General features: G+C 43.2%; 1 protein-coding gene across 1 annotated transcript in view; it reads right to left on the bottom strand.

The window, feature by feature from the left end:
* CANX (calnexin) overlaps window positions 1-16030 on the bottom strand; it is a 64735-nt gene that overhangs the window by 36493 nt on the left and 12212 nt on the right. The window lies entirely within an intron of this gene.

Below are 16030 nucleotides of genomic sequence, written 5' to 3'. Positions count from 1 at the left end.
TTCCATCCTGAGCACTGTACCTGGCCCAGGAGCCACCCATCAACACATAGCGCTGTGACCAATGGTGAGAACAAGACTGAAAAGAGGATGTGCACTATCTAGGCAGGCCATTCATTCAGTTTTAAGCCAGACAGTCCTGTGTTCAGCACTGACAGGTGATCATGCTCTTTAAAATGGTGTCCTCTGTGCAGCATAAGTTAGCACACACTGTGCTTGAGAGGTCATGCTGGCGCAGGGCTGGCCCACAGTATTCTGGAAGTACCTAGATGGCCAGTATTCTGGGGATCTGACAGTGGTCATCCTAGAACTACACCTGAGGCCTGGGTATGATTTTTTTTAAATGGAATTTTTATACCTGCAAATATTACCAGATTTGGCAACACTGTCACTCCACATGTATCATTGTGCTGCACACTACTTAGGACTTTACTGCAACAGCAAGGACAGAATTCCCACCCTTCTGTTCCACATAGGGTGACCAGACAGCAAGTGTGAAAAATCGGGATGGGGATGAGGGGTAATAGTAGCCTATATAAGAAAAAGACTCCAAAATAGAGACTGTCCCTATAAAATTAGGACATCTGGTTACTCTAGTTCCAGAAGTATGAACTAAAAGAAGAATCTAGCAGAGCACAGGGTCTGTGACACACAGTTGAGCAGTTCTGATTCTATCCAGTAGATGGCAGTGACGTACATACACAGGCTTGTTTATTATAGTAATGAGTGCCATTGAGACAGTGCTGATGTAAAACAAACTCTTGCTGGTTGCTTAGATAGGTTTTGCTGAATGATATAAAAAATAAGCAATGTTGTATTAATTTCTCTGAAACAAGGTGACACTGCAGATGTAAAATGTTTTGTTAATGCTAAATATGTTGCAAATATGAGCTTCATAATTCTCCTCCCAATGCTGTGAAGTGGGGGAAGTACAGTCACCCGTTGTTTAGACTGGGAAACAGAGGCACTGAGCAGGTAAGCAGTTTGCACAAGATCACACAACAAATTATTGGCACAGCAAGGATGAAAACCAAGAAGTCTCTGGCTCCTATTCCCTCTCCATAACTTATAACAAGGTCAGTGTAGGCCAGGGGCAAATAGAGATCTCAAATTAGGGAGAGCTGAGACAGACTGCTAGTATCATTAATCCTTTTAGGCGGTGTGATGGGGAAGGCCAGATGGCTACAGTAAAGCACTGAGGAACAGGTATGTTAGCCCCGGCTAACCAAATCCCTAGGACTATTGTAACCAAATGGCAGTTGCTCCAGGTTAATCAAGACACCTGGGGCCAATTAAGATCTTTCTAGAAGGCAGCGGAGATAGCTACATTGATTGAGCCACCTGAAGCCAATCAAGGGCTGGCAGGAACTAGTTAAAAGTCTCCCAGTCAGTCAGCAAGTTTGGTGTGTGTGAGGAGCTGGGAGCAAGAGGTACAAAGAGCTCAGAGTGAACTGCTGGAGGACTGAGGAGGATAAGCATTATCAGACACCAGGAGGCAGGTCCTGTGGTGAGGATAAAGAAGGTGTTTGGAGGAGGCCATGGGGAAGTAGCCCAGGGAGTTGTAACTGTTACAGGAGGCACTATAGACAGCTGCAATCCACAGGGCCCTGGGCTGGAACCTGGAGTAGAGGGTGGGCCTGGGTTCCCTCCCAACTCTTGATCTGACACAGGAGGAGTTGACCCAGACTGTAGGTTCCACCAGAGGGGAAGATCACTAAGGTAAGCAAAGCTGCTAATAAGCACAGGACCCACCAAGGTAGAGGAGGAACTTTGTCACAGCAGATACTACTTAATGACCTATTCTAACAAAGTCTGGGTTCTAGACTAGCAGTATTGGATTTTATGGCCCAGGTGAGCCTGTAACAGGATTTTTTAATGTAAAAGTGTTTTAGGATGACATGATGAATGTTACTAGGGAAACAATTCCACAACACTGAGCAAAGGCCCAATACCAGGTTCTCTAGAAAGGCACTAACATGGCTTCAAACCTCATTGTGGTTAGTCCCAGAGACTGAATACACATTGTGGCTAGGTGTGCAGAGGAACAACAGCAAACAATTAACACAAATATGATTGCTTTTGAGATTAGGGGGCCTTAAATGCCAAAAAAAACCTTCCAGCTCAATACTTCTAGCACAAGGTAGAAGGGAACACCCAACAGAATCATCTGAGAAGTCACAAATCCTCAGAGACCTCCCAAGACATAATAGTGGAGAGACTGGAGTTTAGGTAAGATTGATGCACAGTAGACAAACCAGAGGGAGGGGAAACAGAAGCACACACCAGAGTTTTGGCTGATTTGGTGGTTAAGCAAGCACAGGGTATTGAGATCAGCCCAAAAAATACAAGGGAGAAGCGTGGTGGAAAAAAAGACCACAGGGCAAACACGACTTTGTGACAGGAGGCTGTTGTCTGTGTGCTTAAATGCTTCCATCAGGAAGGTTACCTGTGTTCACTGATAAACTGTTGTCTAAAGGAATAATTGCTGGCTTTGAAAGTAAATTATAAGGACTGTAACACCACAATGTGGTGAGGGGAGATGAGCACAACTGATGATGAGTTAGAGTTCAGAATCTTCCTGTAAATGCATGAAATTCAAAAGCAAGAAGAGATTAGCCAGCCCCTGGAATAACTGGTTCTCCATCTGATGCTACTTCTTCTCTAGCACTACCTCAAGATCAGATACAGAGCGGCAGCACCTCTTTTCCTCCAGCTACCTCCCATTTTCAGTTCTCTCTGGATCACTAACAGTGAAAATTTCCTGTGTCCTGCCCACCATCTGCAATACCATTGCTACACCCCCACAGACTTTGAGCTCTGTTTTCACTCCAACTGACAGAAACAAAGCTGCCTGGATGCATTCACTCCATTGCTAATCGGCAGGCAGCAAATGAAAAATAAATCAGACCAAGAGCTGTGGGGCCATCAATGGCTCTGTGCACTGACAGGCAGCAGGAAGTAAATACAACTGAACAGGAGGTGAAAATTGACTTTTGCTCACTTGAACTTTGCTCTGGGAGAGCGAAGAAAAGCCCCTTTCCATGTGTTGGGCAATAATCATAAGCTCCGCCAACCATTCTGTTGGTGTCACTAAGGATAATCCTAAGTAACTTAAAAGGTAAAAGGCAATAAGGATATACAGTCTCCCTGTTTAGGCCTCAGATGAGCAAAAGTTCTTCCATGTTTAAATTCTAATTGACCTAACAGGCCAATAAATAGAAAAGGCCAGCTGCAATGTCCCTTATCAGTTGCCATACAGTTCTAACTGGTCTAAAGCAGAAATAATAAGGCCTGTGCACCTTTAGCAGAAGGACAAGATAACTTGCAGAAGGAAAACTTACTAATGAGCTGCTGTGGCCAAGATTACTTAATGCACCTGCGCTTACGTAACTGCTACAGGGGGAGGAAGGAGGAGATGGAGGGGGAAGACAAAGAAGTGTGTGAGAAAAGAATGCTGAAGCTGGACAGAAGAGGGAGGGGAAACGGGGGGGCTTGCTAGTCAGCAAGAAAAGTTCTCATAGATATAAAGGAACAGACTGCTTGTTTTAGGTGTGCTGGATTTGAGGCATGTCAAGTCTCCCAGCACCACTTTGAGAGATCAAATAAACTTGTGTTTTGTTTCTCCACCCCGGTGCGTTCCCAGCGTGCACCACGCCAATGCAACGGACCCCCCTGCTGTTGCCCCCCTCGGGCACTTTGTGCTGGCAACAGTTCCATGTAGAATAATGCATGACATGCTATTTCTGTAAAGAAGTTAGGCAAATACAGAGACAGCTCCTTGCAAGAAGAGGGTAGAGATCTAGGAAGGCAGAGAAAGATAAGGAATTTTATAGATTAGTTCTAATGAATGGAGGAGGGAAAGGGGTAGGTGTTAAAAGGAAGAGGCAACTGAGGTCCAAGGTCAAACCAGCAGTGAACAGAAAAGAGGAGACAGGGAAAAGCAGCAGTCAACTGCAGCTGGGTGGAGATAGGGGACTCCTGTCTAAAAATACCTGGAATTAAAGGAACCCCCCTCTCCCCAAGAATAACAACTTTACAGCCCAGAGCACATTAAGCTCATAAAGCTTCAGACTCACCCAAGCAGAGGGGAGAGAGATGGGATCAGTTCCTATGAGAATATCACCATTTGCTACCTTTTTAATATCCTCAACCTGCCCACAACACCCCTTCACAGGAGCTGCAGCTCTCTGAACACACATTCAGATATAGCCACTGGCTGGATGAGGAGGAACACAGTTGCTACAACACCCATACCCTGAAGTTAGACGTCTCCACTGCAGTTAACATGAAACTGGCAGCTCCTTGAAACTCAAGCAGCATGAGAGCTTGAAATAAACAATGGGGTCAAGTTGTTGTATTAAACAATCCTATATGCTTCCAAACATAGAGATAAGGAAGGGAGTTTATCCTGGCACAGACACTCTGGCTAGCATAGGGACAGAGTTGAGGGGGCTGCCTTGTGCCTGTCTGAATCTGTATCTACCTGGGGCCAGTTTGACCCAGGCAATTGCGAAGTCAGTCCTGAACGCTCCCCTAAATTACACCCTAGCTTTCATGACTCGTATGGGCATTGTGGCTGCATGGGATTAGCCAAGGTACTGGATTGCTCCGCCCATGTCCTTCCCACTTCCTCTGGCCCTTGTTCTGCTCCAGAATGCCCTCTGGGCCAGTGGTATTCACTGTGAGAGCCTTATGCCTGCATTACTGTACTTTTGTACTAGTATGTTTATCATAAGAGGTCAGAGACAAGCATAAATCAGTCTTCTGCTAAAATCTGATTTACTGTGAACTCTGCTCTGGAAATCCAAGGAAATGCAGTGCTGGATTCCCCCTTGGGTACAAACACAGTAGGAGTCCTCAACTGAGAGAAGCAAGAGACATCCAGATATAAATAATATTATTACTTATTTGTTTATAGTGCTTTTGATTAGTAGATCTCAAAATGCTTTACAAAGGAGGTTAGTATCATCCCCATTTTACAGATGGGGAAACTGGGGCACAGAGCAGGGACATGACTTGTAGTGGGAGTCTCTGAGCTAAAGAGAATGATGTGACGAGACAGTCTTTCAGTGTTAGCTCACTAGTTCCAGTTTGGCCCAGGCTGATAATGACTGACAGATGCTGCCATCTGACAGCTGTTCAGTAGCTTAGGTGGAATGAACTGGTGGTCTCACTGTAGTTTCTAGGAAACTAGTGTCTGCATCAAAGAGCACCACCACAAGTTGTACCCTGCTGTTGCCTGGAGAGCTGGCTCAAAATATTGTGTTGAGAATATTTGAAAATTGAAATTTTCTCCAGATAAGCTTCCTTTCTTATTGAGAAAATGGAAACGTTCTTTTTTTCCTGACCAAATATCAAAATGTCTCAATTTCTGACAACTAAAAACATTTGGTTTTAGAAGTCCAAAAAAAAAAAAAAATCACTGAAGACCCAAAACATGCAGAGTGGTTGTGCGGGGAGGGGGAACTGAACTGTTTCCCTCTCCTGAAAATAAAAACATTTCAAAACCAGCTCTATAGTGAACAGGTGCACAGACCGAACTACTGGCTTCACTACAAGCGGTTGACCCAGGTCATGGCCAAGTCACATTAGCAGGACTGTGTGATCAAACCAGTCCCACTGTCAGGGTAGTGCCAGGGCTGCTCCCTAACTTTAGAGTCTCTGCTGCAGAAGTTGAAAACTCAGAGCCAAGTTCATTTCTGGTGTAAGTCATTGACTTCAGTATGATATCATCCTTCAGCAGTTGTCTGTCTGCCCTACCTCATCCAGTACTTAGAAGCAAGTAGGGGTCCATGTTAGAGCAGCTGCATTAATTTCATACTATGTAATGAACACAGACATTACCCTGTACCCCCAACCTATCCTAGTCCTGCCCTGCAGCACACAATAAACAATTGGACAATTTACAGTGCTAATACACTGAACTCTTTCCAAACTCTGAGCTGTTTTCATTAGACCTAATCCTGGAGCTGGACAGGCCATATGTAGGCTGTGTCTACACTGCCACTTTCAGTGCTAAAACTTAGCTGTTCATGAAAAAACACACTCCTGAGTGACAAATGTTTTAGCACTGAAAAGCATCAGTATAGACAGCGCTTCTCCCAGAATAAAGCTACCACACCTCGTCTAGGGTGGTTATTTTTTTTATTGCCGGGAGAGCTCTTCCCTGGCGATAAAGTGTGACTACACTGCCCACGTCACAGTGCTGCCACGGTCGCGCTGTAACATGGGCAGTGTAGACATACTCTACACTGGCAAGTTTCTGCACAACAAATTATACCACTTTTATTAAAGCGCTGGAATTAAACGGCTGTTGCATGTCCATACTGTGCTGCTTGAGATGGTGGAGCGCATCCCTATTAGCAGCTCTTGCAATGGCAAAGAGAACAGTGCATTGTGGTTGCTATCCCACTGTGCAACTGGCCACAGGGTGCTTTGGGAAAGGTTTGCAATGCCTCATGGGGCAGGCACAGCATCACATGATGCAGGTTTCCCAATCTCATTGTTCCATAGGCATCCTACTACATTGCCAGCTGCTTTTCAACTGAAGAGGGGGTGGGTGGCAAAGTGGGTGACAGGGAGTGTGTGTGTGTGTGTACAGGGGTGGGTGGGTGGGAGAGACAGTGTTTTGGGGGAACAGAGTGTGTCAGCATGCTGTCTTGTAAGTTCAGACAGCGGCAGGAAGCAACCAGTCCTGAGGCAGGGGAACGGGGAAACCCCAGCATCAGTCCTCGCCTCCCTCCCCAGCTCTCTGCACAGCAGTCTGTCTTTCTCTCTCACACACAGGCTTGCCTCTCTGTTCAACAGCAGGAGCATTCCACATTAATGGTTTGCCTTGTGTTCCTGAGCAGATCAGCACAGCACCCAGAAACGAGCTTTGAAAGCACTGGAATGGGTTACCTAGGGAAGTGGTGAATCTCCATCTTTAGGGGTTTTTAAGGCCCCACTTGACAAAGTCCTGGCTGGGATGATTTAGTTGGTGTTGGTCGTACTTTGAGCAGGGAGTTGGACTAGATGACCTCCCGAGGTCTCTTCCAACCCTAATCTTTTATGATTCTATTAAAGGGGAGGGGCACATGTCTCCAGGGCAGCCAAGTTCAAACAAATGAGCAGAGTGTCCACTTGTGGGATTATGGGACACTTCCGGAGGCTGATTGATTGGTTTCTGCGCAGTAATGTGTTTACACAGCCAATACAGTGTTGGAGCCTCTGCGCTTTAAGGCTTACGACTCTCATCGAGGTGGCTTTTTTGCAACGCTGCAACTGAGGAGTTTCTGCACACAAAGTGGCTTGGCAGTGTGTACACCTTGGGAGTTACACTGCAGAACGCTGCTTTACTTCACATTAGCTTGCCAGTGTAGACAAGGCCTTAGAGGGAACTTAAAGATTTGAATAGTTCCCCTGAACCTTCCACGTAACATAGCTCTCTCTGACAAATCAAAATCTTGCCAACCACTTCCTCCTTCTAAAGAGGACAGACAACCAAATGTGGCTAGTGCTGGAGGATGAAAGAGAGGTTTCTGAGGCTCTGCAGTGGTTCATTTTGGACGCATAGTAAGTCACTAATGTGAAGAAGGGACTCAGTTCCAATGAAGTGGACCTTATAGGCCACAGAATTTGAAGCTTCACACTCCTATTCCCCACCAAGCGTGAGATTCAACGAAGGACACAATTTACATTTTCTAGCATATACATTTGGCCAGGGCACTTCAAGTCCATCTAGAGGAGGTTTCAGTAGCTGAAGTGAAAGACTGAATTTGGGTGGGTTCTTTTAACTTGATTAAAGTTCTGGCCATCCCCAAGGAAATTTGTTTATTTGCATTTTGTATCTAACGTTATTATATTTTAATATTTCCTGGTGAAGAGGTGCAAATATTTGCTTGCAAATCAGAATTGTTAAAGAATGATTGGCAGTCTTTGGGTATGGCTACACTTGAAATTTCAAAGCACTGCCGCGGCAGCGCTTTGAAGTGTGAGTGTGGTTGGAGCTCCAGCGCTAGGAGAGAGCTCTCCCAGCGCTGCATGTAAACCACATCCTCTACGGGTGTAGCGTGCTGCGCTGGGAGCCATGCTCCCAGCGCTGCAGCACTGATTACACTGAGGCTTTATAGCTCTGTATCTTGCAGCGCTCAGGGGGGTGTTTTTTCACACCCCTGAGTGCGAAAGTTGCAGCGCTGTAAAGTGCCAGTGTAGCCGTACCCTTTTATTTTTAACTAGCATCACCTAGCCAGTATCATTGTTGTGGTCACAAAGGTGAAAGAGGGCGGGAAAGCTCTTCCTGGTGCTATGCAATCCATCCCCCATCCCTGGGCAGAGTTTTTGTTTTCCAGTGCCTTGTTAGGCTTACTTTTAAATGCCTAAGTGGTGGGTGTTGTCTTCATTCCGTTCCACTACTTTGGGTGTGTCACCTGAATTAATCTAGTCGAAGGGAAGGTCCCAGTGCACTAAGTGTAATATCATTTTGCTCTGACTGGTGGCCACATCATCTTTGGAAAGATTGTTACAGGCTAGGATTCCCTCCCTATTCAAGCAATTCATAATTTACTACCCCCTCTGGAGCTGCAATGTACACAAGCTAGAAGCATATTGCAGAGGGTTTTACTGGGCTTAGCACATCTTGCCCCCTGCAGCTTTTGTCTGTGAGATAAAGCAGATCACTGTGGCATTTGGACATATAGGGTCAGAAATGCCCAATCTAGATTTACAAGGCAGGAACTATGCATTTAATTGCCCCAGGAGGCTCTTTTACAGTTACTTATCAAACAACAATAAAAAAAGTTATCTCTGTAAACTACAACCCGTAGTAGTTATTGATGGGTTTTCGAGGGGTGTTCTGGAAAATGAGGGATTGAACCGGGGAAAAATACAAGGGCAAGTGTGATGGAGTGAATGGCCTTCACCTGTTCCTAACATTTCTCCATTAGGGAATCAGCATGAAACTGGTTCTGCTACAGCTCCCAAATGTTTTCAATTTGCAGCCCCTTACTGCTTTCTGGTATCAAGAATGTGTCAGTGTCTCCCTACCAGAGCAGCTTCCCCCCACCCAGTATTTGCTACTGCTTAAGCTTCACTATGTGGTTTTGGGCCAAATTCTGCCTTCTTTGACAGTGTTGAGTGGCCCTTTACTCCTCAAGGAGTTTAATTATTTGCAAAAAAGGCACTGTTCAATGTGAGTTAGAGGAATATGGGCAGCATCAAGACTTTTTATTTGTATATTCTAAGGATCCCAACCTGCCCTCTGTCTCTGTGGGTGCCAAGGATAAGAACCCAGCAGAATTGGGTACAGAGTGCAGAAGAATGTCTCCCTAATATTGCATTTGCAGGTAAAACTGGCTACTTTGTATTGTTTATCAAGTCCATCGATTCATTTACATTTCTTCAGTTAAACACAAACATTGCATTTTGTACCTGTGATAAAAACATACCTAACTGATATCAGACTCTGCTATTGCCTCAGTTTCCCCATCTTGGGGTTCTCAAGAGACTGTCCCCAGACTCTTGTACAAATAACACCCTTTTGTGGGGTCTGGTTTATTAAAACAATACAGTTTAATTGACAACTTAAACCAAAACCAGTCTTTCCCCAGCTCCACAGTTTCTTCAGCTCCTGGCTGGGCTCAACAGTTCTTTCCCCAAATCACAGGTGCTGCTGCCTGACAATTCCTTAAGCCTCTTCAGGCTATTTCTCTTCATACAGTTTCTGTTGCTGCCCTTCACTGCATGTCACTCTAGCTAGGCATTTTCATCTGGCTGGCATAGAGAGCCCCATTTTCTCTACCCCAAAGTCCCATGCAGGTTTTTCTCCTCTCAGTGATGGAGTAGGCTCCCTCTCACAGGAAGTCCCACCCATTAGGCCATCAGGTGATCCTGGTCACTTGACCCAACCACTGTCCTCTGGGGCCAGAAAACTAGCTACCCATGTTGGGCTGAGCCCAACTCCCTAATAGGGTTAGCCCACCCTGTGACAGTAACCCATGAGCTTAGTGATGTTTAAGCACATGCTCCAAGCATAACTTTGAACTAACTAACACATCTATGTCCACAACTCCTCCCAGTACAGAGCCACAATGGTTTTGGGACTGAAAGTCTTGTTGAACGTTCATGGCAAACCTGAAACGCTATCTCCTTCTAACAGAGCCTAATGATGGCATACACAGCTGCTTGCACAATCTCTCAGGCATTTTCTCATGGTCCCATGCAATTTCTGTCCCTGACTTCTGAACACTTCGTTCATTACATTACAAGAACCTACCTTAAAATCTCACCTTAAACCACCCCCTTCTACCTCGCCTACACCTTCTAATTCCCACCTACTCCCTCTGTATAAGAACTTGTTATTCTCAAAAGTCACCCTTTACTGACTGCTGCAGCCTTATTATTTCACTCTATAGTGCATTTTGAGAGTGCAGTTTGCGTGGGAGAAGCTGTCAAAGACAAAAGTTAAATTCTTCAGCAGGATGCTTCACTGTATTGATAATACAATAATAATTAAAAAGCTGTTGCCTTTCATTTCCACTACAACATATCACTAAAAATTATGCAGATGCATTTTAACTATATTGCTGGGTGTTTCTTCCTAGCCAGAAATGTTGCTGCCATTGTGTTATTTTTTGGTTTGCTCTCTCTGGTACCTACTGAAAAAGCAATAGGAAAATTGGCAAAACAAAGGGAAAAAAGATGTCCTATATACACATAAAACCCTCTTGATAGCACAACAACTTTGGCTTTTTTAAAAGCTTTGAATGGGGAACATTGTTTTTACTGTATGTCTCAAAGGATGTAGATAATCCACCTTTCATAACCTATGTAAGTAACTTCAACATTGTATTTTGACTTTTTAGCCATGTTATGTGCAGGCAGTGTGGGGTTCTATTCATTGTATTGTCTCATGAAATACACAAAGCATACTTTATTCCACAGTCTTTTACTGTCCAGGAACTCCTCACTTAATGTTGTGGTTATATTCCTGAAAAATGCGACTTTAAGTGAAATGATGTTAAGTGAATCCAATTTCCCCATAAGAATTTATGTAAATGAGGGGGTTAGGTTCCAAGGAAATTTTTTTCCACCAGACAAAAGACTAATATATATATACACACAAACGCACAGAATATAATTTTTTTAAACAAACAATTTAATACTGGTACACAGTGATGATGATTGTGAAGCTTGGTTGAGGTGGAGGAGTCAGAGGGTGGGATATTTCCCAGGGAATGCCTTACTGCTAAATGAACTAGCAATTGACTGAGCCCTCAAGGTTAACTCTCATAACACTCTACAAGGCAGCAGGAAAGGAGGGAGGGCAGACAGAGATGCACACCCTGTGTGTGAGAGAAAAAATGCACATTTCCCCTTTAAATAGCTGACCCCAGGCTTAAGTATTCTGCCTTGTTAATTAAATTAGCTTGAGGCAGCTACTGCCTAGAAGCTCCCTCCCTTCATCGGGTGTCCCCCCTGCTCTATGGAAGATGGGGTAAGCAGGGTACAGGAGTAGGGGGGAAGGGGAGACACCCTAACATTAACCCCCTTTTTGCCCCTTCCCCCTGTACAGCAGGCAGGAGTCTCTGGGAGCAGCTCCAAGACAGAGGGCAGGAGCAGCACATGGCAGTGGGGGAAGGGACAGCTGCTGCACGGGGAACTTAGGGAGCTGATAGAGGGGGCTCCTGGTCCACCCTGGTTCCAGCCAACCACCAGCTTGCTGTAACAAGCTGCTCTTCCTGCAAGCAGTGGACAAAATAGGCAGCTGCCAAATAATGTTAGAAGGGAGCATTTCACAACTTTAAACAAGCATGTTCCCTAATTGATCAGCAACTTAATATCGAATCAATGTTAACTGTGAGGACTTTAAGTGAGGAGTTCCTGTAGTGAAGTCGTCCTAGTTTTCCTGCAGAAAGACTTGTTGGGTGTTTTCTAGGTTTTTGTTTTGTGTTGTTTTTGTAACCATTTTAGCTTTTATTTAAAGAGGAACAATAACTTTGATAACTCAGATGCCTTAATTAAACAAACACCTGCTTGAATTAAATGCACTTTGAGCCTGAATATTATCTGTCTTTTTAATTTCATATCATTCCCCCCCTCTCCCTGTTCTACCTTGTATAATGCTCCACATCCTTACTCATGAATGGGATTAGAATAATACATGTACATTTTAACTAACAAGCCTCTTCTTTTACACTTTTATTTATTATCTGAGCCATTCTCTTATAAGAAATTGTATAAAACTTGTTTTACAGCATAGTATATACACACAAATTGGCCTAAGGAACTTTCTAATATTGTATTGATTAAACTGGTTATTGGTGACTTTCTTCAAGTTTATCATATTGATCACATATTGTGTGGTTGACACTTTTCTACTCTTCATCTTTTGTCTTCTCAGTTGACCGTGTCGGTCTGAATCTTTCATAATCTCATGTTTAGGTCCAAACTTCTGCTTTTCTTATACATCTACATGTAGCCTATTTATTAGTTGACCTATCAAAACTCTGCGTAATATTATGCTTTTGTCCTTTTTCCTCTCATCTAGTTTCATTAGTTTTATATCTTAAATTTTAGTTTAATTTTGATTATTACTGAAGATGTTTCTCCTTTCCTTAGTATTCAAAAGAAGTTCTAAACAAATCAGGTTTGGTAGCGGGTGGTGACCATCTTCTAGCAAACTCTAAAAAGTTCCTCCAGATTTCTTAGTAGTTATCATTTGGCCTTCTCTCCTTTAAAGCTGACTTGATAAGTTAATTTTTCTAGTACCGGAATTTCCCACACTTTTGGATAGCCGTCAGTAGCTTTAGGGGAGTCACTCCTCTTCCACAACCTTGCTATAGTAATTTTAGCAGCAACTACGAGATAAGCCATAAATTCTTTATGGGGTTTTTTAAGACACTGAGTTTTCTGGACAATTTAATTCAAATACCAAAGGGTTATCTGACAGTTGACACCCTGTTATCTCCCTTATGGACCCCAACAGCTTTCCAAAATGTCTTAGTTTTGGACCCATCTACCATATATAGAGAAATCCTCCCAATTTCATCACATTCTCTCCAGCATTTAGCAATCCTGTACCATAAATGTATTTAATTTTAAGGGGAGTTAAGGCCCACTGATAAAGAAATTTTAACATAATTTTATTTTATTAATGTATTTATTGAGATGTAGGGGGCCATTGCTCCATATGTTCTCACATTGTTCAGTTTTGCTTGTCTATGCCCAGGTCAACTTTCCTTCTTTTCATAACCATAGGTTGTCTTCTCTAAGTAACAGAGATGACTTTTTGTATAGAATGGACAGGAAGCCTTTCTGTTTCATGGATGTAGGGAGTCGTTTCTCAAATTCTTTCAACTTTCTGCCTTTTTGTAGGGGTGGGATGAAAAGTGTCTCAATGGTAGGTATTGATATACTGCAATTTCAATGTCTTTTGTGAGCTGTTGTATTTCATCAACTGATCTATATGGATTGTCTCTAAATAGTTGCCCAAAGTTTGATATCCCTATACATTCCCACACTGCAGAGGGAGGCAAAAAACAAACAGACCAAAACAACAACAAAAAATTCCAATGTCACTGCCAGTCTGATCTGAGGGAAAAATTCCTTCCTGACCCTACATATGATGTTCAGTTAGACTCTGAGCATGTGAGCAAGAACCAGCCAGCCAAGCACCTGAGAGAGAGAGAATGCTTGGTGCCACCTCAGAGCCCTGGCCCACCCTGCCCAATGTCCCGTCTCCAGCCGTGGCTGGCCCTGATGCTTTAGAAGGAGATGAAAAACCCTCCAACAATACATTGGGGTGGAAAGGAAGGGAATTCCTTCCTGACCCCTGGTGGTGGCTGACTGAAATCCTGAAGCAAGAACTTTAGGAACGTAAGAAGTAAGCCCCAGGGCTGTTGAGCCCTGCCATCTACCATCATACAACCCCATCATACAATTTAATTAATAAATTTGTTTAGCTCTCTTCAAACTAATTGTTTGCACTCACAACTCCCATTGGGAGACTGTTCCAGAATCTCACCCCTCTAATGGTGAGAAACCTTCTAATTTCCAGCCTGAATTTGTTCATGACCAGTTTATATCCACTTGTTCTTGTACCAACAATGTCCTTTATTTTAGATAGCTCTTCACCCTCTCTGGTATTTTATCTCCTGAGATGATTTCTCTCTATAAACGCATCTCCTCTTGGCCTTCTATTTGCTAGACTAAACAATCCAAGCTTTTCCAGTCTCCTCTCATAAGGCCTCCATTCCCCGATCATCCTTGTAGCTCTTCTCTGCACCTGTTTCATTTATCTTTCTCTAACATGGGCGACCAGAACTGTACACAACAGTCCAAATGAAGTCCTATCAGTGGTTTGTACAATTACATTAATACTTCCCCTTCTACTGGAAATGTCTCGCCTACTAGCCCCTAGGATCGCATTTACCCTTTTCACAGCCACATCGCGTTGGTGGCTCACAGTCATCCTGTGATCACCTACGCACCCAGGTCGCTCTCCTCCTTTTTCTTTTCCAAGGGATGACCCCCAGTTTGTAGCGGAAATTGTTATTAGCCCCATATGCATGACCCTTGCACTTTGTACTATTGAATTGTACAGTGAGAATTGAAAAAACCTTTAGCATTTTATTCTATCTGCATAGGGAAGAAAGGGGTAATGCCCATTATGAGGCTAAAGGTGGCCTGAAGAATTTTGGCTACTCAGAAATGTATTGATTGATTTTGCTTCTGTTTAATATTAAAATATCAGACCCTGTTTTTGTTGGATGACTGGACAATTGGAAGGATTATGATGTCACATGATATTGAAAGGTTTTTTTAATTCTTTAAAACTCTTCACACCTGATTCTCTTCTCATTTACACTGAATTTATACTTGTAGAACTCCACTGATTGCAGTGCATATTGTTGTGATTTTACAACAAAGCAAGTGAGAGAGGAACCAGGGCTCTGATTTTTGTTTGCTTGTTTTTATTTCCTGTTGTTAATAGACTCCAACCCGATTAACAGTTGGTAGAAACATTCTTTTTAAAGATTAAAAGACTCCAACCCCTTGGACTGAGGTCTGAGAACTCCTACTACCCTTCTTGTTTCCTCAAGAAAAGCCAGAGATTAGAAGACAATATTCCTAATACTTCTAAATTAAAACAAACAAGCAAGGACATTCCTCTGGTATTCTTATCCCTCATAAAGCAGCAAAAAAGGGCACCAGTTTATCTGCTTCCTTTGCAGTTCTATCATTAAAAATATATATATTAGAAAATGAGAAGCCTGTTCATGTTACTTGATCTTTTGTTTAATTCCTGTCAGCTAGATTGGGTTGGCCTTGTTTTCTTCCATAGTCACATTTAATGATCGTGTTATCTTATTCCTCTCTCCTTTTCTGTGTTTGGATTGAAGGGAAACTACTCAGCAATAGCATGGAGGAAGGAAACAAAGGGCTGAATTAAGCTCACATATGCCAATTTTACATTAGCAGGAGGATATTCATTTCAGTGGAGTTGTTCCTGATTTACAGAGGTGGAAATGGCAGCAAGAATCAGTGGGATTTTTTGCTATGTCCTAATGCATCCTGCAACCTTCACTCGGATAGAACTCCCACTGATGTCAATGGGAGCTTTGCCAAAAGTGTAAAAACTGTGGGTGAGAATTCCAAAGCCGACTGGAGGATTGAGGTGCATGACTGACTCCCATTTGTTTCACTGGGAATTGTGTGTCTAGAGCTTGTTGGTGTCTTTGAAAATCTCAGCCTGCAAGATTTAACAGAATCACAGAAATGTAGGGCTGGAAGGGACCTCAAGAAGCCATTTAGTCCACACGCACCCTGCACTTAGACAGGACCAAAGTAAAGTATTACCCTGCAAAATAGATTCTGTTTGTCTTTGAACTTCCCTCACCATCCAATGCCACCATTATGGCAGAATCATCACATGGGAACTTTATTTATTAATTATTATTATTTTGATGTCACAACCATTAGTAAGTTCTTGTTTTGACAGTTATTTTTGAGGATGAGTAATCTGAAATTAATTAGTATTATGAAAATACACTGG

Source organism: Chelonoidis abingdonii, chromosome 7 (genome assembly GCF_003597395.2).
Source record: "Chelonoidis abingdonii isolate Lonesome George chromosome 7, CheloAbing_2.0, whole genome shotgun sequence".
NCBI lineage: Eukaryota > Metazoa > Chordata > Testudines > Testudinidae > Chelonoidis > Chelonoidis abingdonii.
Note: the sequence above shows the minus strand (reverse complement) of the source record. Positions and strands in the feature narration are given on the sequence as shown.